This window comes from Phoca vitulina, unplaced genomic scaffold, assembly GCF_004348235.1.
Source record: "Phoca vitulina isolate PV1807 unplaced genomic scaffold, GSC_HSeal_1.0 scaffold30, whole genome shotgun sequence".
NCBI lineage: Eukaryota > Metazoa > Chordata > Mammalia > Carnivora > Phocidae > Phoca > Phoca vitulina.
The window spans coordinates 20,226,839-20,254,018 of NW_022589733.1; the positions used below are offsets into that span (position 1 = coordinate 20,226,839).

The window sequence follows — 27,180 nt, forward strand, 5'->3', positions numbered from 1 at the left end:
ATCATGACCTGAGCTGAAGGCAGATGCTTAACCGACTGAGCCACCCAGGCGCCCCTGTATTTTTGGTGTTGTAGCTAAAAAGGCATGACCATACCGTTGGTCCTCTAGGTTTTCTCCGATGTTATTTTCTAGTTTTATAGTTTTGCATTTCATATTTAAGTTTATGATCCGTCTTGAGTTTATTTTTGTGAAGGGTTTAAGGTGTCTATATTCATTTTTTTACATGTGGATGTCTAGTGGTTTCAGCACCACTTGTTGAAGAGACTATCTTTGTTCTCTTGTTTTGCCTTTGCTCCTTTGTCAAAAATCAATTGACTATGTTTATGTGGGTTTATTTTGGAACTCTTTATTTTGTTGCATGATCTATTTTTCTATTCTTGTGCTTATACCAAAATGTCTTATTTACTATAGCTTTATAATAAGTCTTGAAGTCAGGGAACATCAGTCCTTCAAATTTGTTGTTTCCTTTCAATATTCAGTTGTCCATTCTGGTTTTTTTTGCCTCTCCATATACACTTGAGAATCACTTTGTTTATATCCATAAAATTACTTATTCTTTCACTTAGTAATATGCATGGGGAATGTATTGAATCTATAGATCAAGTTGGGAAGAACTGACATCTTGACAGTATTGAGTCTTCCTATCCATGAAGGTGGAATATCTTTCCATTTACTTAGGTCTTCTTTGCTTTTGAATGCAAACATTGTTGTGGGATGATTCTTAGAAGTATATTACTAGACAAAAGATATACATATTTGAAAATTTGATAGAAATCACCAGATTTCCCTCTAAAAAGATGGTACAAGTTTAAAATTGTTTCAAGCATATAAGAATTTGCCTTTTATCCATACATCCACTTGTGCTGAATGTTAGTAATTAAAATTTTGCCAATCTGTTAAAAATATCATTGTTTTAATTTCCATTTCTTTTACTTTTCATATGCTTATTTGCCATTTGTGTCATTTTTCGTAGTTCCCTGTTATTTGCCTTTGAATTTTACTCATGAAGTAGTTTATTTTTTTTTTTTTTTTTTTTTTTTTTTTTTATTTTTTTTTTTTAAAGATTTTATTTATTTATTTGGCAGAGAATGACACAGTGAGAGAGGGAACACAAGCAGGGGGAGCAGGAGAGGGAGAAGCAGGCTTCCTGCGGAGCAGGGAGCCCGATGCGGGGCTCGATCCCAGGACCCTAGGATCATGACCCGAGCCGAAGGCAGACGCTTAACGACTGAGCCACCCAGGCGCCCCATGAAGTAGTTTATTATACCAACTTTTTCCCCCTGTGCCCTGAGACAGTTTACTTAACAAGGCTTATTAGAATTGACACTCACCCTAACCAGTTTATGTCATTTGCATCCTCTGGCAAGTCCATGCCCTTACTCAGCTTTATTTTTCCACATCTGTATTAGTTTCCTATTGCTGCTGTAACAAATAAGCAGAAATGTTGTGGATTAAACAATAGATTTTTTTTCCTTAGAGTTCTAGAAATCAGTTCTAAAATCAAGGTGTTGGTAGGGCTGGTTTCTTCTAAGGCCTCTCAGGAGGAATGTTTCCATGCCTTTTCCAGCTTCAAGGGGCTGCCTGAATTCCTTGGCTCTTGGTCCCTTCATCTTAAAACCCAGTAGTGTAGCATATTCAAATCCGTCTCTTTCTCTGAGTTTACTAAACCTCCTGCCTCTCTCTTATGAGGACTTTTGTGATTACATTGGGTCCACCTAGACAATCCAGGATAATCTTTCCCATTTAAGATTTTTGATTACATCTCTGAGGTCCCTTTTGTCATATGAAGTAACGTGTTCACATGTTGCAGGGGATTAGGACTGGGGCATTTTGGGTTGGGGGAGAAGGCATTCATCATTCACCTTACATACCATTTAATATGTGATATATTTTACTTAATTACTCTATTAGTGTCTGTACCCCTCCCCCAATCCCATCACACTAGAATGTAAACTCCATGAGGGCATGGATGTTTTTTTTTTTTTTGGTTTGGTTTATTGCTGAATCCCTGTCATTAAGAATAGTGCCTTCTATATTAGGTGTTCAACTGACATTTTGGAATGGGTAAAAGAATAATAAATGAATAAAACTAATGATTTTTTAGGGTTAGATCTTAAACTACCATTTCTCTTTATTTTGTGATTATTAGAATGTTTATATTTTATCTATTTTCCTTTTTTTTTTTTTAAAGATTTTATTTATTTATTTGAGTGAGAGAGAGCACGAGCAGGGGAGAAGGGCAGAGGGAGAGGGAGAAGCAGACTGCCTGCTGAGCAGGGAGCCTGATGCTGGACTTGGTCCCAAGACCCTGGGATCATGACCTGAGCTGAAGGCACATGCTTAACCGACTGAGCCACCCAGGTGCCTTGTTTTTATCTATTTTCTTGCATTAATTTGGATCATTTTTATTAGAAATCATACATTTAATTTAGATTTTTTTATTTATTTGAACTTTATTTTTAAAATTACTCCCATATTGTGAGTATGGCCTCTTTCTCATTCCTGAAGTGTTTATTTCGGTTTTCTTTCTTATTTTCGTAGATACAGTTGCCAGAGATTGTTACTGTGGTCTTGGAGATTATTGCAGTTGGCACCTAGAGGTGCCATTTATTTATTTATTCTATTATGTTATGTTAGTCATCATACATTACATCACTAATTTTTGATGTAGTGTTCCATGATTCATTGTTTGCATATCACACCCAGTGCTCCATTCAATACATGCCCTCTTTAATATCCAATACTGGGCTAACCCATCCCCCACCCCACTCTCCACTAAAACCCTCAGTTTGTTTCTCAGAGTCCATAGTCTCTCATGGTTTGTCTCCCCCTCTGATTTCCCCCCCTTCATTTTTCCCTTCCTACTATCTTCTTTTTTTTTTTTTAACATATATTATTTGTTTCAGAGGTACAGGTCTGTGATTCATCAGTCTTGCACAATTCACAGTGCTCACCATAGCACGTACTCTCCCCAATGTCCATCACCCAGCCACTCCATCCCTCCCACCCCCCACCACTCCATCAACCCTCAGTTTGTTTCCTGAGATTAAGAATTTAGAGGTGCCTTTTAAATTAGAAGCCTGCCACTCAGGCTGAAGCTTTTGAGATAAGCAAATATGTCTCTTTCATGGAAAGATTGGGTGTTTGTCTGCTGACTCCACACTGGGCCCTGGGTGGGTTAGCCATGGTGAGTCTGCCTGAGTCCTTTAATAACTGTCTCTTAATTTACTATAGCATTGTGGATCTTGTGAATGCAAAGCTTGTTGACTTTCAAAGCCAGATATCTGTCAGGTGGAAGTGTTAAAGATTGGGGCACAAGATGTAGGGTCCAAGCCTTTTGCTCCTCAGAAGCTGGGGCTTGTGCACTCCTTCCCAGTTGTGTGTCCCCATGCTGGGGGTGGGGTTTATGGCAAGATTGCATCTCAGTGACTCTTAACCTGTTTTGACATGGGTTTTCTCATTTACCTAATGTTTAGGAGTCATTCAGCTAGTTTCTCAGAGAGAATTGTTTCATATGTAGCTACAGATTTGATGTGTCTATGGGAGGAGGTGAGTTGAAGAACTTCCTTTGTTGCCATTTTGAAGCCATACCCTGTCAATTTTGTTTATCTTTTTAAAAATACAGCTCTTAGTTTCATTGATCTTTTCTGTTGTTCTGGTCTCTATTTCATTTATTTCTGCTCACATCTCTGTGTTTTCCTTCCTTCTCTTAATTCTAGCCCTAGTTTATTCTTTTTCTAGTTTCTCGAGATGTAAAGTTAGGTTGTTGGTAATTTTTCTTTTTTCCTTAAAGTAGGTGTTTATTGCTATAAACTTTACTCTTAACTGCTTTGCTGCATTCCATAGCTTTTGGTATATTGTATTTCCATTTTTTAAAAGAACTTTCCTTTCAATTTCTTCTTTTGCTTATTGATAGTTCAGGAGTATGTTGCTTAATCTCCACATTTTTGTGAATTTGCCAGCTTTCTTTTTGTTATTTATTTCTAGTGTTGTACCATTGTGGTTGGACAAGATAGTTGGTATGATAACTATCTTAAATTTGCTAAGGCTTATTTTGTAACTTAACATATGATGTATCCTGGAGAATGTTCTACTGTGCATGTGAGAAGAATGTGTTTTCTGCTGCTGTTGGATGGCATGTTCTTTTTTTTTTTTTTAATTTTATTTATTTGACAGCACAAGCAGGGGGAGGGGCAGAGGGAGAGGGAGAAGCAGACTCCCTGCTGGGCAGGGAGCCCAATGTGGGGCTCAATCCCAGGACCCTGAGATCATGACCTGAGCTGAAGGCAGATGCTTAACCGACTGAGCCACCCGGGTGCCCCTGGCATGTTCTGTATATTGTCATCCCATTTGGTCTAAAGTATTGTTCATGTCCAACCTTCCCTTGTTGATTTTTCTTTCTGGATGATCTATCTGTTATTGAAAGTAGGGTATTGAAGTTCCCTATTATTATTGTATTATCTGTTTCTCCTTTTAAGTCTATTAGTATTTGCTTAACATTTTCAGGTAATCTGATGTTGGTTTCATATATATTTATAATTGTTATGTATTGTTGGTGAATTGATCCCTCTATAATTATGTAATGACTTTCTTTGTCTCTTTTCATCATTTTTGGCTTAAAATCTATTATGTCTTAAATAAGTATAGCTTTCTCTCTTCTGGTTTTCCCTTTCATTGAATATCTTTTCCCATCACTTTACTTTGAGCCTATGTATGTCCTTAAATCTGAAGTATCTTGTAGTCAATTTATGGTTGGGTCTTTTTTTTTTTTTTAATCCAGCCAGCCACTCTATGCCTTTTGATTGGAGAATTTAGCCCATTTATATTTAGAGTAATTATTGATAGGCAAGGACTTACTGATGTCATCTTACTGTTTTTTGACTGTTTTGTAGTTCTCTTTTTCCTTTCTTCTTCTCTTGCTGCCTTCCTTTGTGAATTCATGATTTCCTAAGGTGGTGTGCTTTCATTTGTTTCTGTTCACCTTTTGTGAATCTGCCGTAGGTTTTTGGTTTGTGGTTACCATGGGACTTAGATTGTTATATCCCTATTTCTTTTTTTTTTAATATCCCTAGGATTTTTTAAAAAAATACTTATTTATTGGGGCGCCTGGGTGGCTCAGTCATTAAGCATCTGCCTTCAGCTCAGGTCATGATCCCAGGGTTCTGGGATCGAGGCCTGCATCTGGCTCCCTGCTCTGCGGGAGGCCTGCTCTCCCTCCCCCACCCCCCGGCTTGTGTTCCCTCTCTTGCTGTGTCTCTCTCTGTCAAATAAATAAATAAAAATCTTAAAAAAAAAAAAAGATGTATTTATTTTAGAGAGAGAGAGAGAGAGAGCATGCAGGGGGGAGGGGCAGAGGGAGAGAGAATCCTGAAGCAGACTCCCCATTGAGTGTGGTGCTCCATCTCACCACCATGAGCTAAAACCAAGAGTTGGATGCTTAACCGACTGAGCTACCAGACACCCCTGTCCCTAAGATATTTATTTTATGCTGATAACAAACTTTGATCAAATAAAAAACTCTACTTTTTACTCCCCCCTTTATGTTTGATATTACAATTTATGTCTTTTTATATTGTGTTTAACAAATTATTGTAGCTATACTTATTTTAAATACTCTGGTCCTTTAACCTTTATACTAGAATTGAGTAGTTAACACACCACCATATTGTAGTATTAGATTATTCTCAATTTGACTATATACTTATCTTTTCCAGTGTATTATTTTCACCTTACTAATGAGCAGCATCTTTTCATTTCAGCTTGATGAACTTCTTGCTTTCTTGTAAGTCAGTGGTTATAGATCCTCAGCTTTTGTTTGTTTGGGAAGGTCTTTATTGTTCCTTCATTTCTGAAAGATAACTCTGCCAACAGAGTATTCTTGGTTTCTTTTAGCCCTTTTGGTACCCTTCTACTCTGCTGGCCTGTTAGGTTTCTGCCTTAGAAAGTTCCCTTCTAAGTTACAAACTTCTTTTGTCTTGCTGCTTTTAGGATTCTCTTTTTGTCTTTGATTTTTGAAAGTTTCATTTAATATGTTTTGGAAAGGATCCCTTCCTTCCTTCCTTCCTTCCTTCCTTCCTTCCTTCCTTCTTCCCTCCCTCCCTCTCTTTCTTTATTTCTTTTTCTTTCTTTACATATTTTATTTACTTGAGAGAGAAACAGAACACAAGCAGGGGGAGGGGCAGAGGGAGCGAAAGGGATGAGCAGACACCCTGCTGAGTGGGGAGCCTGATGCAGGGCTCACTCCTAGGACCCTGAGATAATGACTTGAGTTGAAGACAGATACTTAACTGACTGAGCCACGCAGGTGCCCTTATTTACTTATCTTAAAGGTTTTTATTTATTTATTTTAGGGAGGAGGGGAATGGCAGAGGGAGAGGTGGAGAGAATCTCAAGCAGATTGTCCACTGAGTGCAGAGCGTGACATGGGACTTGATCTCATGACCCATGAGATCATGACCTGAGCTGAAATCAAGAGTTGGACACTTAACCCACTGAGCCACCCAGTGCCCCTGAATCTCTTTAAATTGATTATCTTTGGGGACCTATGCACTTCATGAAATTGAAGCTCAAATTTCCCCCCCAGATTTGGGAAGTTCTCAGCCATTATTTCTTTAAATAAGCTTTCTTCTCCCTTTCCCTCTCTTCTTCTTGAACTTTAGTAATTCACACACTAATTTAGATGGTATCCTATAGATCATGAAGGCTTTTTATCACTCCGTCATTTTTTTTCCTTTGTTCTCTTCTGACATAATTAGACATAATTTCACAGTTCCTGTGTTCTGTCTCACAGATTCTTTCTTTTGCTGTATGCATTCTACTGTTGATGCTCTCTATTGCATTTTTCACTTCATTCATTATATTTTTCAGTTTTAGAATTTCTATTTGGCTCTTCTTTGATTTTTGTTAAACTTCTCAGTTTGTTCATGTATCATTTTCCTGATTTCATTGATTCTCTTTTTGTGTTTTCTTGCAGCTAATTGAGTTTCCTTCAAATAGCTATTTTGAATTCTTTATTGAGTAAATCACAGGTCTCCATAACTTTGGGATCAGTTACTAGAAGATTTGTGATGTTATATTTCCTTTATTTTTCATGATTCTTGAAGGGTGCATTGCTTTCTTCTCATTTGAGGTAGCAGTCACTTCTTCTAGTTTTATTAATTGCGTTCAGGAGAGAAATACCTTCTCTCAGCTTTGCTAGTGATTTTGAGGCTTTCTCAGAGCCTCTGTGGATATACCTGCTCCACACTTCTGGCTTCCTTTTGGCAAAACACTTAAGCTTCTCTTGATCCTACAGGGCACTGACTCTTGGCTGACAAGCCTCCCTTTTGTTTTCCAAAAGATAGTACTAAGGCTTAAGTTTGTGGTCTTTCCCTGGCTGACATATTTGGGCTGGCTTTCTGTGTGTTCGCTAGCCATCTTCCAAAGCTTGTTCTCTAATGCAACTGAGATAGTGCACAGGGAGCTGGCCACAGAGTTGGGGTGTGTGTGAGTGAGGTACACTAAGTGCTGGCAGTGCCTGTGGGCCACTTGGAGGGGATCCCACAGGTAATGCTTTCCCAGGGGATCATGGGTTGGCTTCTTGAGGGGGTCCACAATGCAGTTAATAGAATTCACGTCCCTTTATTGCTTATGAGTGTCCTGTCCTTCTCTTCTCGCCTTATTTTGCCTCCTAGTCATGCAGCTCATAATTTAGTATTCTGGTTGGGGAAAGAGGGAAATGAGCCTTTTTGGCAGTGTCCCACACATTTACATGCTTTCACTTTCTACAGCAAGAGAAATCAGAGGCCGAGCAGATCTCTCATTGCTGTGCGGCCTTGTGAGAGGGGTGGTGCAGGTAAAGTCAAACTGTTTTTACCTTCTCTGATGCATCCAAACTAATATATATATATATATATTTTTTTTTATTTCCAGTGGTGTACTGGAACTTCTTCTTTGAAAACCTGAACTTCTACAAAGGCTCTCTTGTCCATGGTGATTGTCTAAGTCAGTGTTTTCCAGGGGATCCAGATCATGGCCAAGCGGGGCTGTAGCTGGTTCACAGACCACTGCGGCTCCATAGCCAGGACCGAGGTCTGTATCTGGTGCCTGTTATCTGGGGCATGGCTGGGTGAGACTTCTGTTGGGTTCCTTGCAATATGGTGCTGGATCTGTAGCTCCCACAAGGCACTTTTGTCTGTAGATAGATGCTGAATTGTATTGTTGGGGAGGGGGTACAAAACAAGGGAAGTCTTATGCCATTTTTTAAAAATTTATTTTTATTTATTTGGGTGGGGGGAGGATCAGAGAGAGTCCTAAGCAGACTCCCTGCTGAGCGTGGAGCCCAATGCAGGGCTCTGTCTGATGACCCTGAGAACATGACTACAGCTGAAACCCAGAGTCCCATGCTTAACCAACTGCACCACCCAGGCACCCCTCCTCATCTCATATTTTGATGTGTGGTATTCTTATTGTCATTTATTTCCTTAAAATTTTTATTGCAAAAAATTTTAATCATGCACAGAAGTAGAAAGACTAGAATAATGAAGTCCTTAGTTTTATACCACCAGTTTATACCACCAAATATGGCTAATCTTGTTTATCCATACCATACACCCCCAACCTTCTGGTTTGTTTTAAAGCAAAGCCAGACATAATATTATAAATACTTCTATTTGCATTTGTAACAGATTTGGACTCTCTCTCTCTCTTTTTTTTTTAAGAGAATGGGGGAGGGGCAGAGGGAGAGAAAATTTCAAGCAGGCTCCATGCCCAGCCTCTCAAAGCGCTGAGATCTCACAACGCTGAAATCATGACTTCAGCCAAAATTAAGAGTTGGATGCTTAACTCAGCCACCCAGGTACCTCAGATTTGGACTCTTAAATAAACAACAATATCTCCAAATAAAAAAATAAAAGGGGCGCCTGGGTGGCTCAGTCGTTAAGCATCTGCCTTCGGCTCAGGTCATGATCCCAGGGTCCTGGGATCAAGCCCCACATTGGTCTCTCTGCTCAGTGGGAAGCCTGCTTCTCCCTCTCCCACTTCCCCTGCCTCTGGTCCTGCTCTCATTCTCTCTGTCTGTCAAATAAATAAATAAGATATTAAAAAAAAAATAAAAAAATCTTTATATCATTTAATAGCTAGTCAATGTTTAAATTTTCTGCACTTACCTTGTGAATATCTTTTTACACTTGGTTCGTCTGAAGCAGCCAAATAAGACCCATGCATGGCATTTGGTTGATAGGTGTCTCTCAGTCTGTATCAGTCCTTTCTCCTCCTGTTGTTTTTAGTTTTTGGTAAAGAAATGGGCATTTGTTCTTTAGAATTTCTTATTTTTAAATTATTTTATTTTTTAAAGATTTTATTTATTTTATTTGTCAGAGAGAGAGAGAACACAAACAGGGGGAGCAGCAGGCAGAGGGAGAAGCGAGTCCCTGATGTGGGACTCGATCCCAGGACCCTGGGATCATGACCTGAGCTGAAGGCAGATGTTTAACTGACTTAGCCATCTAGGCATCCCTAGAATTGGCTGATTTTTTAAAAAGGATTTATTTATTTTAGAGAGAGAGAGAGAGAGAGATTGAGTGGTAGGAGGGTCAGAGGGAGAGAATCTTCCAGTAGACTCCCCGCTGAATGTGGGGCCCAACACGGGGCTCAATCCCATGACCCTGAGATCATGCCCTGAGCCAGAACCAAGAGTCAGATGCTCAACCATCTGAGCCACCCAGGCGCTCCAAAATTTGGCTGGTTTTTATCCTCATGGTGTTGCTTCACGTGTTCATCTATGTCTGTTTCTGTAAACTGGTAGTTGCAACTACAGGCTTGATTATTTAGTTTGGGTTTAATAATTCTGGCAAGAATCTCTCACAGGTGGAGCTGTGCACTTCCTATTATGCCATGTCAAGAGACCCGTAATGTCTGATTGTCCTGTAATACTAAGATTGATCACTGAGCACAAGTGTTTTCATTCTGATCCATCCATTATAATGTTCCTTTTCTGTTGTACCTAATGGTTCCAACAGCCATCCATGATCTTTCCCCAGATACATTATTTCATTAGGGGTTACAAAGTGGTTTCAGTTCTAATATTTCTTTATGTCAACTAAATGTTTATGCTTGCATAGATTTTATAGAGAAGGATAGGATAAATTCTTGAATCTTCTATTTACCATTTTTTCAAAATGGATTGGTGTTCTAGAAACCTCCAGAAGTGACAGCTTCTGAAGTATTACTACAAGTGCACAGATCTTAGTACATTTGATATGTTTTAATCCATCGTAGTCATTACTTTTCAGTGTTCATACTGTCTTACCCATCCTTGGCCGCTGGGATTTTGCATTGATTCCTAGGTCCTGTTCATGTGGCACTTGCAGTTTTTTGATATCCTTGTTGTTTTGAGGGACAAGATGTCCCAGGCTTACCTTGTACAATCCTGCCCCAGATCTGGAATCTGTCATTCTTTGAGGAAGTTCAGGTTCTTATTAGCAAGAACCTTTGTTAATTTCTTAATGGTCTATGATTTTATTCTTAGATGTTGAGTTACTCAGAAAAGTGTTTTGAAATTACTAAGTGGTTGGTTTTTGGCTTTGTTTTTGTTAATTTTTTCATTTCCTTGTAACCACAGAACATAGCTGTATGATTTTTAAAAATATTTTACCATTGGATTAATTAAAAGTGTTATATGAGCATTTGAATTCTATGGAGATATTAAATAACTTAAATTGTTACTCATAAACATTACTTATTTTCGTTTACTTATCTGTAGGTTTTTAAGAGGGCTGTGTTAAAAAATGCTATTATAGTGGTTTGTTAATTATTGCATTTCTGAAAATATACTTTAGTTATTTTGAAGCATTGTGATTTAGTATGTAACATTGAAGTCTAGGTAGAAAGTCTAATTCTCATTTGTAGGATGGTTAAGTTATAACAATATAAGATTTAATTTTTTTTTAATCAAAGATTAGACAGCACAGAGAGCAAACATAGATTTTTGCTTTCATAAAAAAGTATTTGGATTTTGTTGGTAGCTCCAGGAGGAGTTGAAAATGTCATGCTTTGGAAATTGTGGTGCTAGTTAGTGTATGCAAGAATTTAACAATATGATGAAATGCAAATAGTTGAGTAAATAAGAAATTGGATAGTGGTCAGTATAATTATCAGTTGTACATATTTTCTGTTTTGGGGGAGGGGATACTGAATCAGGAAGCTTTATTTACACAGTAAAAATAGTAAGTAGATTCCTGAGAGACTGGAGCAGCTCTAGTGCAAGACAGTCATGTCCTGAGTGGGAGGACAGGCAACTGTGAGTGTGGGTGGAAGGGAGTGACACAGACCTAGCACCTTTTGCACACAGATCAGGGGGCCTGGCCTGATACTCCTCATTCTGGCCACCAGATTTCCAGATGCTCAGTAATACCAACAATGTGTGGTTTGGGAAAGCATGCTACAGCCCCCTAAACAGCCCACATGCTGTGACAGAGCCCCCAGGACATTTCTCCCATTCACTGAAAACACAATTTGTAAAAAAGCCTATGCCAGAAGGTCAGACTATCCTACCTAAGCTGTAAGGTCTCTGCTGTGGTCCGGGATTTTTTTTTTTTTTAAATAGTTTTTGCTTCTTTTCTCTTTAAAGAGGCATGGTTTTTTCTGACTGGAGCCACTGGGAGAGAGAGGTTCAACCTATTGTGTATCCGGATATGGCAAGATACAGCACCATTGTCTACACAGGGGAGCACGGTGTCTGGGCTGCACCAGCCATGGCCTGGCCGGGTAGAGCCCTGGCACTTGGAGGGACTTCTCACACCGTAGGGCTTAGGCCTGAAGTGTAGTGTACATATTTTATTTTAATACTGCTTATTGGTAACCTAGTAGTCTCAAGAAAACAAAGACATCTGTAGAAGGTAGGTATTGTAAGAATGCCTGTGGGTTGTGCCTTTTCCCTTTCTGGAATGCTATGAACTTAGGAGTGTCTATATTAAGGAGACCTAGTGTATTACCTGAACACCCCATGCTAAGGCCAGCCTCACTCCTGCTAAGATGGGAAGTGTGACGGGTGATGTTCATGTGACATTTCAACATACTGGGTTTGGACTAGCCAAGAGAGCCTGCCACCTATGAGTTTCCTTCCATTTCAACTGTTTAAAAATACAATTTCACACATTCTTTCATTTTATTAATGAAATGCTGTGCTTCAAACCAAGGGGCCTGCCTGCCAGGTGGAGCTATAATTATGCCTGGGCAGTCTGCAGCTGTGCTTAGTTATAAAGTTTTAACTAAAGAAAATAGAATGAGAGTTGCTTTTATGCATCTCATAATATTTCCCCAAATCAGTATATTTATATGACAATAAAATAATTTGTAAAGAAATTACTGACATGTACTTTTTTTTTGGCCAGGACTGGAAAATATGGTGTTAAAAAAATCACCAATTTTTGGTTATCTTTCAACAAAACTAACCTAAAATTATCTTTTTTTTTTTTTTTTTTTTGGGAAACAGTATAATCCATGTCTTTCCCAACTCCTGTTTTTCCCCCCACCCACTATCTCCAGTCTCTTTACAAATCCACTGGTTCTGATTTTGAAATGGATGCAGGATCGAGCCACTTCTAACCCTATGACAGCTATAGCCTGAGTCCAAGCTGCATCATCTCTTGCCAGGACTGTGCAAAAGCTTTCTATATAGGCTACTGCTTGCCTTCCACAATGTATTCTCTACTCAGGCAGAATGATCTCTTAAAAAGGTAGATTAGGCTATGCTTTCCCTCTGTTCAAAACCTCTTTTGTTGTCTCTTCTCACTTGGAATAAATGTAAAGTTGTTGCCACAGCCCACTAGACCTCACCTGTTCTGGACCCTTTTGGCTCTTTGCTGTCATCTCTTACTACTCTTTTCCCTGCCTCTGCCTCAGCTGCACTGGCCTCCTGCTGGTCATAGACACAGTGAGCATGATACCTCCTCAGGGCTTTTGCACTGGCTATTCCCACCACTTGGAATATCTTTCTGCACATATGTGCTTGATTTACTCTCTTCATTCAGGTCTCCTTATTTGCCTTATCAGAGGCCTTCCTTAAAAGAGTTCCTTCCCCTCCTGGTTACTGTCTGTCTTTTTTATCAAATTTATTCTTTTCTTAGCACTTACTAACATGATAACATATTTCTAGTCATGCAAATGGAAGTTCTAAAAGAACCTAGGTTTCGTTTTGTTCATACTTCTTTTCTGTACTAAGGACAGTACTCAACTATATCATCAATGACTGATTACTATTTGTTGAATGAATTCACAAAGAAAGGCAAGTGCCTACTGAGTCTCCTGTACTTGGACTTAGCACCCTAGTTCTGGGAAAGTCACAACCCAAATTCATGCTTCCTGAAGCTGGATATAGCAACCAGAGCCACTTGTATATGGGATTAAAATCTTACTATGTAAAGAATTGCTTATTGAATAATTTCTCAAAATTTTTGTGTGGTTTTTACCATTTACAAGCCCTTTCCCACATATTACCTCCTTGAATTCTCATAATCATTGTTCTAATTAAAATTTAGAACAGACTAGGAAGATTAGAGGTGAGAAAATAGGGTCCCAAATAATGTGGGAGAGTTGGGATTCAAACCCAGGTTTTATAAGCTCAGAGGACTTTTCCTGCCTCCACCCCCAAAAGAAAGATGTTTGGGTTCTTTTTATATGGATATCTTTTTGGTAATTCAAGAAAGTTGATGTATTTCTTATTTGAGAAGACTTACTTTAGGCATTAAAGCTTATTGCTTCAGGATTTCAAGTGGCCCTAGTTACTTACCACTATCTCTAGCAAGAAATAAGGTAGGAAGAGCGTATTCTAGGGATGGGTTGAAGTGGGCCCGCTTGCTCACAGCATGGCAGCTGGTTCCACATGGCACCTGAATGTCAGACAAGGACTGTAGATCCCTTAAGGCCCCACCTATGATGTTGTACATTGTCACTTTAACCACATCGGGACTGATCCCATGATCGAAGTAGGTCACAGGGCCAGTCCAGATTTCAGGAGAGGGGAATAAACTGCCTCTTCAGGAGAAAGTGGCAAGGTCTCATTACAAAAGGTGTGATGTGGCCATCTTTGGAAACAGAACCTACCTCCAAAAGTCACCCTCAAATCTGTCATAATTTTATCACCAGTAGAGAATGGAGAGCTTTTTTAAGATGATGATAATAATCACCCTTTTGAAAAATGCTGGGTTTTCTTTGGTGTACTGGGTACTGAAAAAAAACTTCACCTCTGGCTAGTACTCTAGTCATTGGGTATGCCATTATATCCAAGAGATCTATTATTCCTCTTGGTCAGCATTGGTAATATTTTTAAAAGAAAGAATAAAAGCTGTATTATAGAATTGTGCTAAGTTTTCCATATTTTATATATGTAGCTAGTGTTTGTACTTTGCAATAGGATTTAATGAAGCTGATATTCTACTTGTTGTCACAAGGAAGTTTGGACAAGTCAATGTAGACCAATCATTGTTATTTACTTCTATTAGTAGAATAAAATTTGAGGTGTTTTTTTATTTTAGTATGTTATGTTAATCACCATACATTACATCAGTAGTTTTTGATGTAGTGTTCCATGATTCATTGTTTGTGCATAACACCCAGTGCTCCATGCAGAACGTGCCCTCTTTAATACCCATCACCAGGCTAACCCATCCCCCCACCCCCCTCCCCTCTAGAACCCTCAGTTTGTTTCTCAGAGTCCATAGTCTCTCATGGTTCATCTCCCCCACCGATTTCCCACCCTTCATTTCTCCCTTCCTACTATCTTTTTTTTTTTTTTTTTTAACATATAATGTATTATTTGTTTCAGAGGTACAGGTCTGTGATTCAACAGTCTTACACAATTCACAGCGCTCACCATAGCACATACCCTCCCCAATGAGGTGGTTTTAAATTATTTCTCCTTAATATTTATTTAGATACCAGTACACTAATAGGCACATGGTAGGACCCTGAAAAAATGTTTGCAAATTTTTGGGTATTAAAAATATCTGCAAAATCAGTTTATTTTATCTTAGAAATTTATTTTTATGGGGAAAAAATGACATACTGTGATTAACTGTAGGTTCTTTTTTTTCTTTTAACAGTTTTATTTATTATAAATTATACACATAACATATGACTACATTGTCATTTTAAAATTTCAAATGATGTAGATGGTGTTAAATTCTCTTTGACCTTCACCACCCTTCTCATCCCAGTCCTCTTTTTGGAGATAATCGTAGTGTATAGTTTGGTAGGTATACTCACAAACATTTTTCTCTGCATTCACACACATACATGTATACATAGAGATACATAGATTTCTCTGTGTGTTTTCCCACAAACGGGTATTACACTGTATTATTCTGCAGCTTGCTTTTTATTTTTTTCTTTTCTTTTCTTTGATGGAGTGTTCCATGATTCATTGTTTGCGTATAACACCCAGTGTAGGTTCTTACCAGGTACTACCTTTTTTTTACAGACATATGCAAACAATGTGCATATAGTGAATCTAGTCATTGTTTTAACTTCCACTTTGTCACTATCATTTTTAATTTGTGACATTCTGGTGTCATGTTTTAATTTCTTACTCTGTTCCATCTCTCCCAGTTCACCTTCTGGTGCTTGGCAGGACACTCTGTCTGGAATTGCTGAGTTAACAACTTCCTCTGCTGTGATCATGTAATTCTAATCTTTCCCCTCACGAGAGAACTTTTTGTGAATTCTAAGTCCATATGCTGCATATCCCCATTTTGCCTCTGAAGTGAGTTCCAGACACGTGACAAATGTGGTCAAACTATTTACAACAAATGTCCACAGGAGCATTCATACAGTGACTAGGAAACTGGGGTTGATTCACAGAAAAGTTTCTGTTTGACTTGACTGTCATAAACAATGAGATCACGAAAGTAAATACTCCACATCTGGTTGTCTGGATCCTTACTTGTGTGGATATTTCTGGAAGGAAAGAAAGAAGTCATGTGGATCAGTCAGCATCATATTGTTCACATAATTACAATATGTTCTAAGAAGTTAAAAAATGTGGTTTGGTTGATTCTTTACTTATGAGAGTGAAAGTTATTTAGTCATTGTGTTTCAATTAGCACTGTGTAGGCAAATTAAGGCGTTTGAGTATTTCAGCATGACAGGGGAATGCTTGTGGTAGAAGCAAACTTAATTACAAGCAAGCTTATAATTGCTTGCTTATAATTAAGTTCACAGGTTACATTCTTGGATTTCTGCAGGAAAATGGTTAGCTGCCTCAGGATTTATAGATAACTTGTTTTTTCACTTTTCACAGAATATTTTAAGATTTATTTATTTATTTTAGAACAAGAGTGTGAGTGGGGGGAGGGGCAGAGGAAGAGAGAGAGAGAGAATCCTCAAGCAGACTCCCTGCTAAGCACAGAGCCCAACATGGGGCTTGATCCCAGGACCCTGAGATCATGACTAGAGCTGAGATCAAGGGTTGGCAGCTCAACACACTGGGACACCCAGGTGCCCCCAAACATTTTAAGATGCCACTTAATTAAGAGAAAAATCTTGTCCACATTCAGAAATATTTTTCAATACTCTATTTCACAATAAATTAGGTACAAAAATCCCAACTTGATTATCTATGCATTAACCAAACATACAAATAGTTAAAACTTTACTGGTAACCATTAGCTAAAGAAGTATAATTGAGGGGGTGCCTGGGTGGCTCAGCTGGTTAAGCAACTGCCTTTGGCTCCGGTCATGATCCTGGAGTCCTGGGATCGAGTCCTGCATCGGGCTCCCTGCTCAGCAGGGAGTGTGCTTCTCCCTCTGACCCTCCCCCCCCATGTGCTCTCTCTCTCTCTCATCCTCTCTCTCTCAAATAAGTAAAATCTTTAAAAAAAAAAAAAAAGAAATATAATTGAGTTAAAGGTAAAAAGAAATCAAGAACTCTCCTAATAATGTGCTTGAATAATGTGTTAACATATGTACGTTTTTCTCAAAATGTGTTTGCATTAAGGGATAATCTATATTTGTTGTTTCTTTAGCATACTATTTGCACTTGAAATACTTTTTCTCTCCTTATAATGCACAGTAATAAAAGGTAATATTATACTTAGAAGTGTGTTGGCAAGGGAAACTGGTGGAACTAATCCAATAACTTGGAGCTCCTTGGAGAAAAGGCGCTATAGAAATGCAAGGTATTATTGTCACTGTTATTACATTGTGGAGCTGCTAACACTGTCTGCCCTTTGTGAAAGCTGGGCACTTAAGAAAGAATGCAGAATTGCCATAGCAGGAGTTGAGAGAGTTTTATATTTTGAAAAATTTACACAGCTATAGTAGAAACATTTAAAAAAAATTTTTAAAGAACATGGCTTAGTTAGATTTCTTATTACTGTTCTTTGTTGTTGAAGATGATATTAGCCATGATTATTTTCCAGGTACAACATGTAAGTAAAAATTCCAATTCTTGGTGGAATTGGGGGTCAAACCAGAAATAAGGTTCTTTAGAATTTGTAAAGCACTGACCCTTGAGATTGAGCTGAAACAGACTCCAGGATACACAGAAAGATAGGCAATTTTACATAAATATCAGAACATGTGTGAATAGGAATCCCATACTTCAGTATTTTGGCTTAGGATTTGTCAGTATGAGGGAGGCAGTAAGTATAGTGGAGAAGAGGATTATCTCTGAAGTTAGACTGGCCTCCATTCAAATTTTGGCTATCAGCCATGTAACTTAAAGTCATTAATCTCTCTAAGCCTCAGTTTCTTCATCTATAAATTGGGGATAATAAAATCATAGCAAAATCAGTGCATTGCACATAGATAAGCTCTCGGAAATGGAGGCCATCATCCCAGCTCAACGTTACCATTGTGCTAATTAAAGTTGACCTAGAATTATAATAGTCACTCTTAACTCATTTATAACCAACCTATTTATAACCAACTAAGATCTCTTAATTAACTTTGTGCTGCTGCTCATCTTAGAGAGAGGGGGAAAAGGAAAGCTCATTGAAAGTAATTCACCAATTTTGATAGCTATTAGTTATTACATTTGGGGATGAGAGGGAAATAATAATAAATATGTTGATTTGATGCAAGTTTTTATTATATAAATGAAAGGAAACGAGATATGTAAGTTAAAATCATTTTGGCTAATTAGCTAGATATTTGCACCTTTTTTGTCCTTCTTTTCAGTATTGTGGTTACAAGTTTTCTTGGGTATCATGTTGTAATGATCTCTTTAGGGCTATATTTTCAAAAGTGCTGTAAGAGTATGTCAGAATTTATTTACCAGGTGTATGTTCTTATTCTAGTCACTTTAATTATCCTGTAATTAACAAAAAGAAGGAAATGTGTCTCAACTTCTTTCTGTAGATAGGTGTTTTAGAGGGTATTTTAGTGTTTCCAGTTAACTTTAGATAAGAGGTAGCTATTACCCAGGTTTATGTGCATATGTGATCCTGTGCCTGAAAATAATTATGAATGCAAACATAATACATTGCCAAGTATGGCCAACATATATAGGGTGTCAGAGCAATGATTTACAACTACATTGGCTTAGCTACGTATCTGACTACAGCTTTCATGAAAATACTGGGCTAACACTGGAAGCAACTAATTTTGTTGCTTTTAACTGTTTGGTAGTCATGTTTTCTTCAGCTGAGAGAAGTAATGAACACAGTTCTTATTTCAAAATGGTATTTAAATTGGACCCAGATAGAGGAGGGGAGAAAGATGGTGGAGGAGTAGGGGACCCTATTTCAGCTGGTCCCTGGAATTGAGCTGGATATCTACCAGACCACTCTGAGCACCCACGAAACCAGCCTGAGATGTAAGAAGTTCTGGATCTCTATAAACAGAATATTACAGGCGGTTGGTTTTGAGGTACGAAGCGGGTAGCCGTGATTCCGCGGGCAGATACCGGAGGATAAACGGCAGTGGGAGGATGCCTGGCCGTGGGGATCCTACACCGCCGGTGAATGACAGCCTCGTGTGCTGGGGACGGGGCACAGACTCGCAGACCGGTAGCAGCGGGGAAAGGACTTTAGGGCAGCCCCCAGGGCAGAAACCCAGAGCGGTGGGGTCGGGCGTGCGAACTGGGAGCGGCTGGCAGTTTTAGAAGCACAAAAGGCAGAGACGTGCCCCGACCTGGAGGCAGGACTGGGAGCACTGTGGAGGGGCGCACAACCCAGGACGCTGCAGTTTATAGCAGCATGGACAGAAATGGAGACCATGTGGCCTGGAGAGCTCACTGAAGAACAGACTGCGATCTCTCTGCTCTGAGGCAGAGGGTTGGAAACGGTCTCTTCTGCTCTGACTCGCGGAAGAGACGCGGAAAGCTGCCAGGGAAAGCCGCCAGAGAACAAAAGCCCCCAAAACTGATTCCCACTGAGCCCATCCCCCGCCACAGGGGGGCAGGGCAACTCCACCCAAACAGGTTTGCCTGAGTAACAACGCAGCAGGCCCCTCCCACAGAAGATAGGCTGGGAAAACAAGAGGCCAGCAACCCTAAGGTCCCAAGAAAACAGGTGCCTCTTGCTTGGGTTCTGGTCAATAATTTGGACTCTATACATTCCCTCAAACACCCATCAACAGAATGACTAGGAGGAGGAGCCCCCAAAATAGAAAAGACTCAGAGATTATGACTTATGCTGCAGATTTACAAATGGATGCAGATATAACCAAGATGTCGGAGATGGAATTCAGGCTAGCAATTGTGAAGACAATGGCTAGAATGGAGAAATCAATTAATGGCAACATAGAATCTCTAAGGGCAGAAATGAAAGGTGAATTGGCAGAACTTAAAAGTGCTATCAATGAGATCCAATCCAATCTAATCTAACAGCTAGGGTAAGTGAGGCAGAAGAGCGAATAAGCGACCTGGAAGACAATATAATAGATAAAAAGGGAAAAGAGGAGGCCAGGGAAAAACAACTCAGAATCCATGAAAATAGAATCAGAGAAATAAGGGACACCATGAAGCATTCCAGTGTCAGAATAATTGGAATCCCGGAGGGAGTGGAGAGAGAGAGAGGACTAGAAGATGTATTTGAGCAAATCATAGCTGAGAACTTCCCTAATCTGGGGAAGGAAACAAACATTCGCGTCCTAGAGGCAGAGAGGACCCCTCCCAAGATCAAGGAAAACAGGCCAACACCCCGGCATGTAATAGTAAAACTTGCAAATCTTAGAACCAAGGAAACCATCTTAAGGGCAGTTAGGGGGAAGAGATTCCTTACGTACAGAGGGAGGAACATCAGAATAACGTCAGACCTATCCACAGAGACCTGGCAAGCCAGAAAGGCCTGGCAAGACATATTCAGGGTACTAAATGAGAAGAACACGCAGCCAAGAATACTTTATCTGCCAAGGCTGTCATTTAGAATGGATGGAGAGATGCAGAACTTCCATGACCAGCAGAAACTGAAAGAATATGTGACCACTAAGCCGGCCCTGCAAGAAATATTAAGGGGGGGTTCTATAAAAGGAGAAAGACCCCAACAGTGATATACAACAGAAAATTACAGGGACAATCTATAAAAACAACGTCTTCACAGGCAACATGATGACAATTAATTCATATCTTTCAATAATCACTCTCAACGTGAATGGCCTAAACGCTCCCATTAAACAGCACAGGGTTGCAGATTGGATAAAAAGACAGGACCCATCCATATGCTGCCTACAAGAGACTCATTTTGAACGTAAAGATACATCCAGACTGAAAGTGAAGGGATCCATCTTCCATGCCAGCGGACCTCAAAAGAAAGCTGGGGTAGCAATTCTTATATCAGACAAATTCATTTTAAACTAAAGTCTGTAATTAGAGACACAGAAGGACACTATATCATTCTTAAAGGGTCTATCCAACAAGAAGATCTAACAATTGTAAATATCTATGCCCCCAACATGGGAGCAGCCATCTACATAAGCCAACTGTTAACCAAAATAAAGAGTCATATTGATAACAATACGTTAATTGTAGGAGACCTCAATACTCCACTCTCAGCAATGGACAGATCATCTAAGCAGAAAATCAACAAGGAAACAAGAGCTTTGAATGATACATTGGACCAGATGGACCTCATAGATATTTACAGAACATTCCACCCTAAAACAACAGAATACTCATTATTCTCAAGCACACATGGAACTTTCTCCAGAATAGACCACATACTGGGTCAAAAATCAGGTCTCAACCAATACCAAAAGATTGAGATTATTCCCTGCATATTCTTAGACCACAGTGCTTTAAAAGTGGAACTCAATCACAAGAAAAAAATTGGCAGAAATTCAAACACTTGGAAGCTAAAGACCACTGTGCTCAAGAATGTTTGGGTCAATCAGGAAATCAAAGAACTTAAACAATTCATGGAAATCAATGAGAACGACAACACGTCGGTCCAAAACCTATGGGATACTGCAAAGGCGGTCCTAAGGGGGAAATACATAGCCATCCAAGCCTCACTCAAAAAGAAAAATCCCGAATTCACCAATTAACTCTACACCTTAAAGAACTAGAGAAAAAGCAACAAACGACGCCTAAGCCATGCATTAGAAGAGAAATAATTAAAATTAGAGCAGAAATCAATGAATTAGAAACCAGAAACACAGTAGATCAGATCAATGAAACTAGAAGTTGGTTCTTTGAAAGAATTAATAAGATTGATAAACCACTGGCCAGACTTATCCAAAAGAAAAGAGAAAGGACCCAGATTAATAAAATTATGAATGAAAGGGGAGAGATCACGACTAACACCAAGGAAATAGAAACAATTATTAGAAATTATTATCAACAACTATATGCCAATAAACTGAGTAATCTGGATGAAATGGAGGCCTTCCTGGAAACCTATAAGCTGCCAAGACTGTAACAGGAAGAAATTGACAACCTGAATAGGCCAATAACCAGTAAGGAGATTGAAGCAGTGATCAAAAACCTCCCAAAAAACAAGAGTCCAGGGCCTGATGGATTCCCTGGGGAATTCTACCAAACATTCAAAGAAGAAACAATACCTATTCTACTGAAGCAGTTTCAAAAAATAGAAACAGAAGGAAAACTTCCAAAGTCATTCTATGAGGCCAGCATTACCTTAATCCCCAAACCAGGCAAAGACCCCATCAAAAAGGAGAATTTCAGACCAATATCCCTGATGAATATGGATTCCAAAATCCTCAACAAAATCCTAGCTAATAGGATCCAACAATACATTAAAAGGATCATCCACCACGACCAAGTGGGATTTATCCCCAGGATGCAAGGGTGGTTCAACATTCGCAAATCAATGTGATAGAACACATTAATAAGAGGAGGGAGAAGAACCATATGGTCCTCTCAATTGATGGAGAAAAAACATTTGGCAAAATACAACATCCTTTCCTGATTAAAACTCTTAAGAGTATAGGGATAGAGGGAACATTCCTCAAGTTCATAAAATCCATCTATGAAAAACCTACAGCGAATATCATCCTCAATGGGGAAAAGCTGAGAGCCTTTCCCTTAAGATCACGAACACATCAAGGATGCCCACTCTCGCCACTATTGTTCAACATAGTATTAGAAGTCCTAGCAACAGCAATCAGACAACAAAAAGAAATCAAAAGTATTCAAACTGGCAAAGAAGAAGTCAAACTCTCTCTTTTTGCAGACGACATGATACTTTATGTGGAAAACCCAAAAGACTCCACCCCCAAATTACTAGAGCTCATCCATCAATTCAGTAATGTGGCAGGATACAAAATCAATGCACAGAAATCAGTTGCTTTCTTATACACTAACAACGCAACTGTAGAAAGAGAAATTAGAGAAATGATTCCATTTATAATAGCACCAAAAACCATAAGATACCTCGGAATAAACCTAACCAAAGAGGTAAGGGATCTATACTCTAGGAACTACAAAACACTCATGAAAGAAATTGAAGAAGACACAAAAAGATGGAAAAATATTCCATGCTTATGGATCGGAAGAATAAACATTGTTAAAATGTCTGTGCTACCCAGAGCAATCTATACCTTCAATGCCATCCCGATCAAAATTCCAATGACATTTTTCAAAGTGCTGGAACAAACAATCCTAAAATTTGTGTGGAATCAGAAAAGACCCCGAATCGCCAAGGAAATGTTGAAAAAGAAAAACAAAGCTGGGGGCATCACGTTGCCAGATTTCAAGCTATATTACAAAGCTGTGATCACCAAGACAGCATGGTACTGGCACAAAAACAGACATATAGACCAATGGAACAGAATAGAGAACCCAGATATGGACCCTCAACTCTACGGTCAAATAATCTTTGACAAAGCAGGAAAAACATGCAATGGAAAAAAGACAGTCTCTTCAATAAATGGTGCTGGGAAAATTGGACAGCCACATGCAGAAGAATGAAACTCGACCATTCTCTAACACCATTCACAAAGATAAACTCAAAGTGGATGAAAGACCTCAATGTGAGACAGGAATCCATCCAAATCCTAGAGGAGAACATAGGCAGTAATCTCTTTGACATCGCCCACAGCAACTTCTTTCAAGATACATCTCCAAAAGCTAGTGAAACAAAAGCAAAAATGAACTTTTGGGACTTCATCAAGATGAAAAGCTTCTGCACAGCAAAGGAAACAGTCAACAAAACAAAGAGGCAACCCACAGAATGGGAGAAGATATTTGCAAATGACACTACAGATAAAGGGCTGGTATCCAAGATCTATAAAGAACTTCTCAAACTCAACACCCAAAAAACAAATAATCAAGTCAAAAAGTGGGCAGAAGAGATGAACAGACACTTCTCTGAAGAAGACATACAAATGGCTAACAGACACATGAAAAAATGTTCATCATCATTAGCCATCAGGGAAATCCAAATCAAAACCACATTGAGATACAACCTTACACCAGTTAGAATGGCATAAATGGACAGGGAAAGAAACAACAAATGTTGGAGAGGTTGTGGAGAAAGGGGAACCCTCTTACACTGTTGGTGGGAATGCAAGTTGGTACAGCCACTTTGGAAAACAGTGTGGAGGGTCCTCAAAAAATTAAAAATAGAGCTACCCTATGACCCAGCAATTGCACTACTGGGTATTTACCCCAAAGACACAGATGTAGTGAAAAGAAGGGCCATATGCACCCCAATGTTCATAGCAGCAATGTCCGCAATAGCCAACTGTGGAAAGAGCCGAGATGCCCTTCAACAGATGAATGGAAAGAAGATGTGGTCCATATATACAATGGAATATTACTCAGCCATCAGAAAGGATGAATACCCAACTTTTACATCAGCACGGATGGGACTGGAGATTATGCTAAGTGAAATAAGTCAAGCAGAGAAAGTCAATTATCATATGGTTTCACTTATTTGTGGAACATAAGGAATAGCATGGAGCATATTAGGAGAAGGAAGGGAAAAATGCGGGGGGGAATTGGAGGGAGAGATGAACCATGAGAGACTATGGACTCTGAGAAACAAACAGGGTTTTAGAGGGGAGGGGGGAGAGGGGATTGGTTAGCCCGGTGATGGGTATTAAGGAGGGCACGTACTGCATGGAGCACTGGGTGTTATATGAAAACAATGGATCGTGGATCACCACATCAGAAACCAATGATGTATTGTATGGTGACTAACATAACATAATAAAATTAAAAAAAAAAAAAAAAGAAAGCTATGAATCCTCCATTTGACTTTGGGCCAAATATTTAATGGCTCTAAGTCTTGGTTTTCTTGTCTGTGAAGTAAAAAAAAAAAAAGGAAAAAAAAAAAAGAATAAATAAATAAATAAATAAATTGGACCCAGATAAAAACCTTAAGGTGGCTACATTTCACCAAAGACCAACATATTCTCATTTTTTTTTTTGTATTTAAAGGAATATGTTTTGATTCCTGGACCTCTCTCCCTATCCAGTTTTGCCCATGTCTTGTTTATATATACATGCACACCAACAGATAGTCTTTTCCTTTCTTCTTGCTATTCTAGTTTGTTTAAATTATTTACTTTCTCATTCTCCCTTAATTTTTCCCTTGTCTTTTCCCTGCTGTTGTCAAATGAATTCCTCCTTTTGCAGAAGCTCAGCAGGAAATGGATTAATGCAGTTGGAAAACAACTACTGTAGTGTCAGGATACTGGGGTGACCTCAGTATTAGAAAAATAAAAGAATTGAAAAGTATCCAGCAGCTAAAAGTCAGGAGGCAAAAAAATCTTGATGCATCTTGTTCATTTCTACCATGGATGTGCTTTTTTTTTTTTTTTTTTTTAAACATTTCCAAGGTATCCTGTGAGTCAAAAATCATAAAAACAAATTAAAAAAAAACAGAAAAAAAAAACCTTAAATGAAGATAAAACAGGCTGAGTCTGGGATATATTTTAATACATTTCAAGTTAGCAACTCATAATGAACCTGGAATATTGAGGTGTATGATTGATATGAACAGAAACACAACATTGTCCCTACCCTATTCTCTTAAATTGTTATGTCCAGCAGTGAGAACTATCTCAAAAATTCATCTTTCCAAGATAAAAAGGGTTCATATTTCTAGCCATCCTTCATCGATGTCAGGCTGTGATGGTCAGCCATTGCATGGATATCCTTGCTGCTGAGGTCAACAGCAACCAAGACAGAAAGGATGTCCATTTTCCCTCCTACTGGGTCACTGGCTAGCCAGGAGTATTTTTTTCTGTGACTAATAGTCAATGAAATATCCGATGTTTAAAAACAAGATTGCTTAGCCTTGCAATTGTTATTAAATTCTTTTCCTAGGCTATAATGCATAGGCTTTGATCTAAAGTCCTACCGTTACTAGAAGGACTTGTGTGATTATGATAATGTGCACTGCTCTTTTTGCTATTCCTATAGGGAAAATAAAGCCCATATTAGTTCCATATTAGTACCTGACTTGGAGAAGTTAAAAAGCACCAGAAAAAGGTTAAACAGAGTCAAGTACACATAAGAGAGCAGTGGTTATTAGTGTTCAGGGAGCCATTAAAAAATTCTGCTTATACAGAAGAATTTATTGGTGCTCCTGCTTCTGGCTGCTTTATGCATTTTAATAAAGAAGTAGGGTGTGTGTGTGTATGCTTGCACACATTTAAGGCTGTGATTGAACAGGACTTTAGCTATTTGGTCTGTCACTAATTTCATCCTTCTCCGTCCTTTTCCCCAAGTCTCACTCTTTAACTTGAGCTTCTGAAAATTCTGAAAATCCTTCACTTCCACTTTTATGAAGGCAATGTGGGAAGAATAGGCTTATTAACTCTATGGACATATTTTTTCCTGATTTACATATTTGGAAAGACCTTTTACTTTAGATGTTTGAAAGTAATTATCCAGAGGAAAAATGTGCAGTTTCATGAACTAAGGAAATTTTATGAAGTTTTAGATTTTTTTTTTTTTTTTAAGATTTTAAGTAGTCTCTACACCCAATGTGGGACTCGAACTCAAAACCCAAAGATCAAGATTCACATGCTCAACTGACTGAGCCAGCTAGGCACCCCATGAAGTTTTATGCTTTGAAATAAAAAAAAGATAAATTAGAAGAGACATGTGGATTATGATTAAAGGAAGTGATATGAGCATATGCATTCAACTACATCTTCTAAATTCTCATTGAAATCACCAAAGGAATGTAAAATCAGAGAAAAAGGTATGCCAGTGTTGGGAACTAAGATATAATGTTAACAGTCAGAAACTAGGAGAGATACTTATAAAATATTCAGACAAAATTGAACTATGAGGAGAGCCAACCAGCTTGTGAAAGAAATGTTTTCCTTTCCTAAGAGGAATAGACTCTGAGAAGAACCCAGTTATAAGCTTGAAGTGTCAGGGTACTGAGGACAAGAGAGGTCTTTATGAATGGGGGAGGGAAGCTGATAAAGGTATAACATATGTACCAGGAAGAGCACTGCATAGCAGTCACTCCTAACTTAAACTGAGACATGTGTCAGGCTAAGTTGCATAGAACTTGATGTTACAGCTAACTCCTCCCATCCTTTTTTTCCTGTGTTGCTTTTAATATCTTTTCATTGTTGTCATAGAGCATGTTTTCTTTGCCCTGAATCCTTTTAAATTTGATATTTGAATAATGCTGCAAAATATGATTTATCTTGGTAAATGTTTTATGTGCACCTGAAAAGAATGTGTATTCTCTTGTTGAAAGAGTCAACTAGTACATATTGTTTGATTATGTTGTTTAGGTCTTCCATATCCTTACTGAATTTCTGTTTACAAGT

General features: G+C 38.7%; 1 long non-coding RNA gene across 1 annotated transcript in view; it reads left to right on the forward strand.

Annotated features, from left to right (window-relative positions):
• Positions 1-7,759: 7,759 nt before the first annotated feature.
• Positions 7,760-27,180, forward strand: part of LOC116644498 — a 458,994-nt gene continuing 439,573 nt past the window's right edge. Inside the window, exon 1 of the long non-coding RNA XR_004301771.1 lies at positions 7,760-7,834. This is a non-coding gene — a long non-coding RNA (uncharacterized LOC116644498). The remainder of the gene's footprint in view (positions 7,835-27,180) is intronic.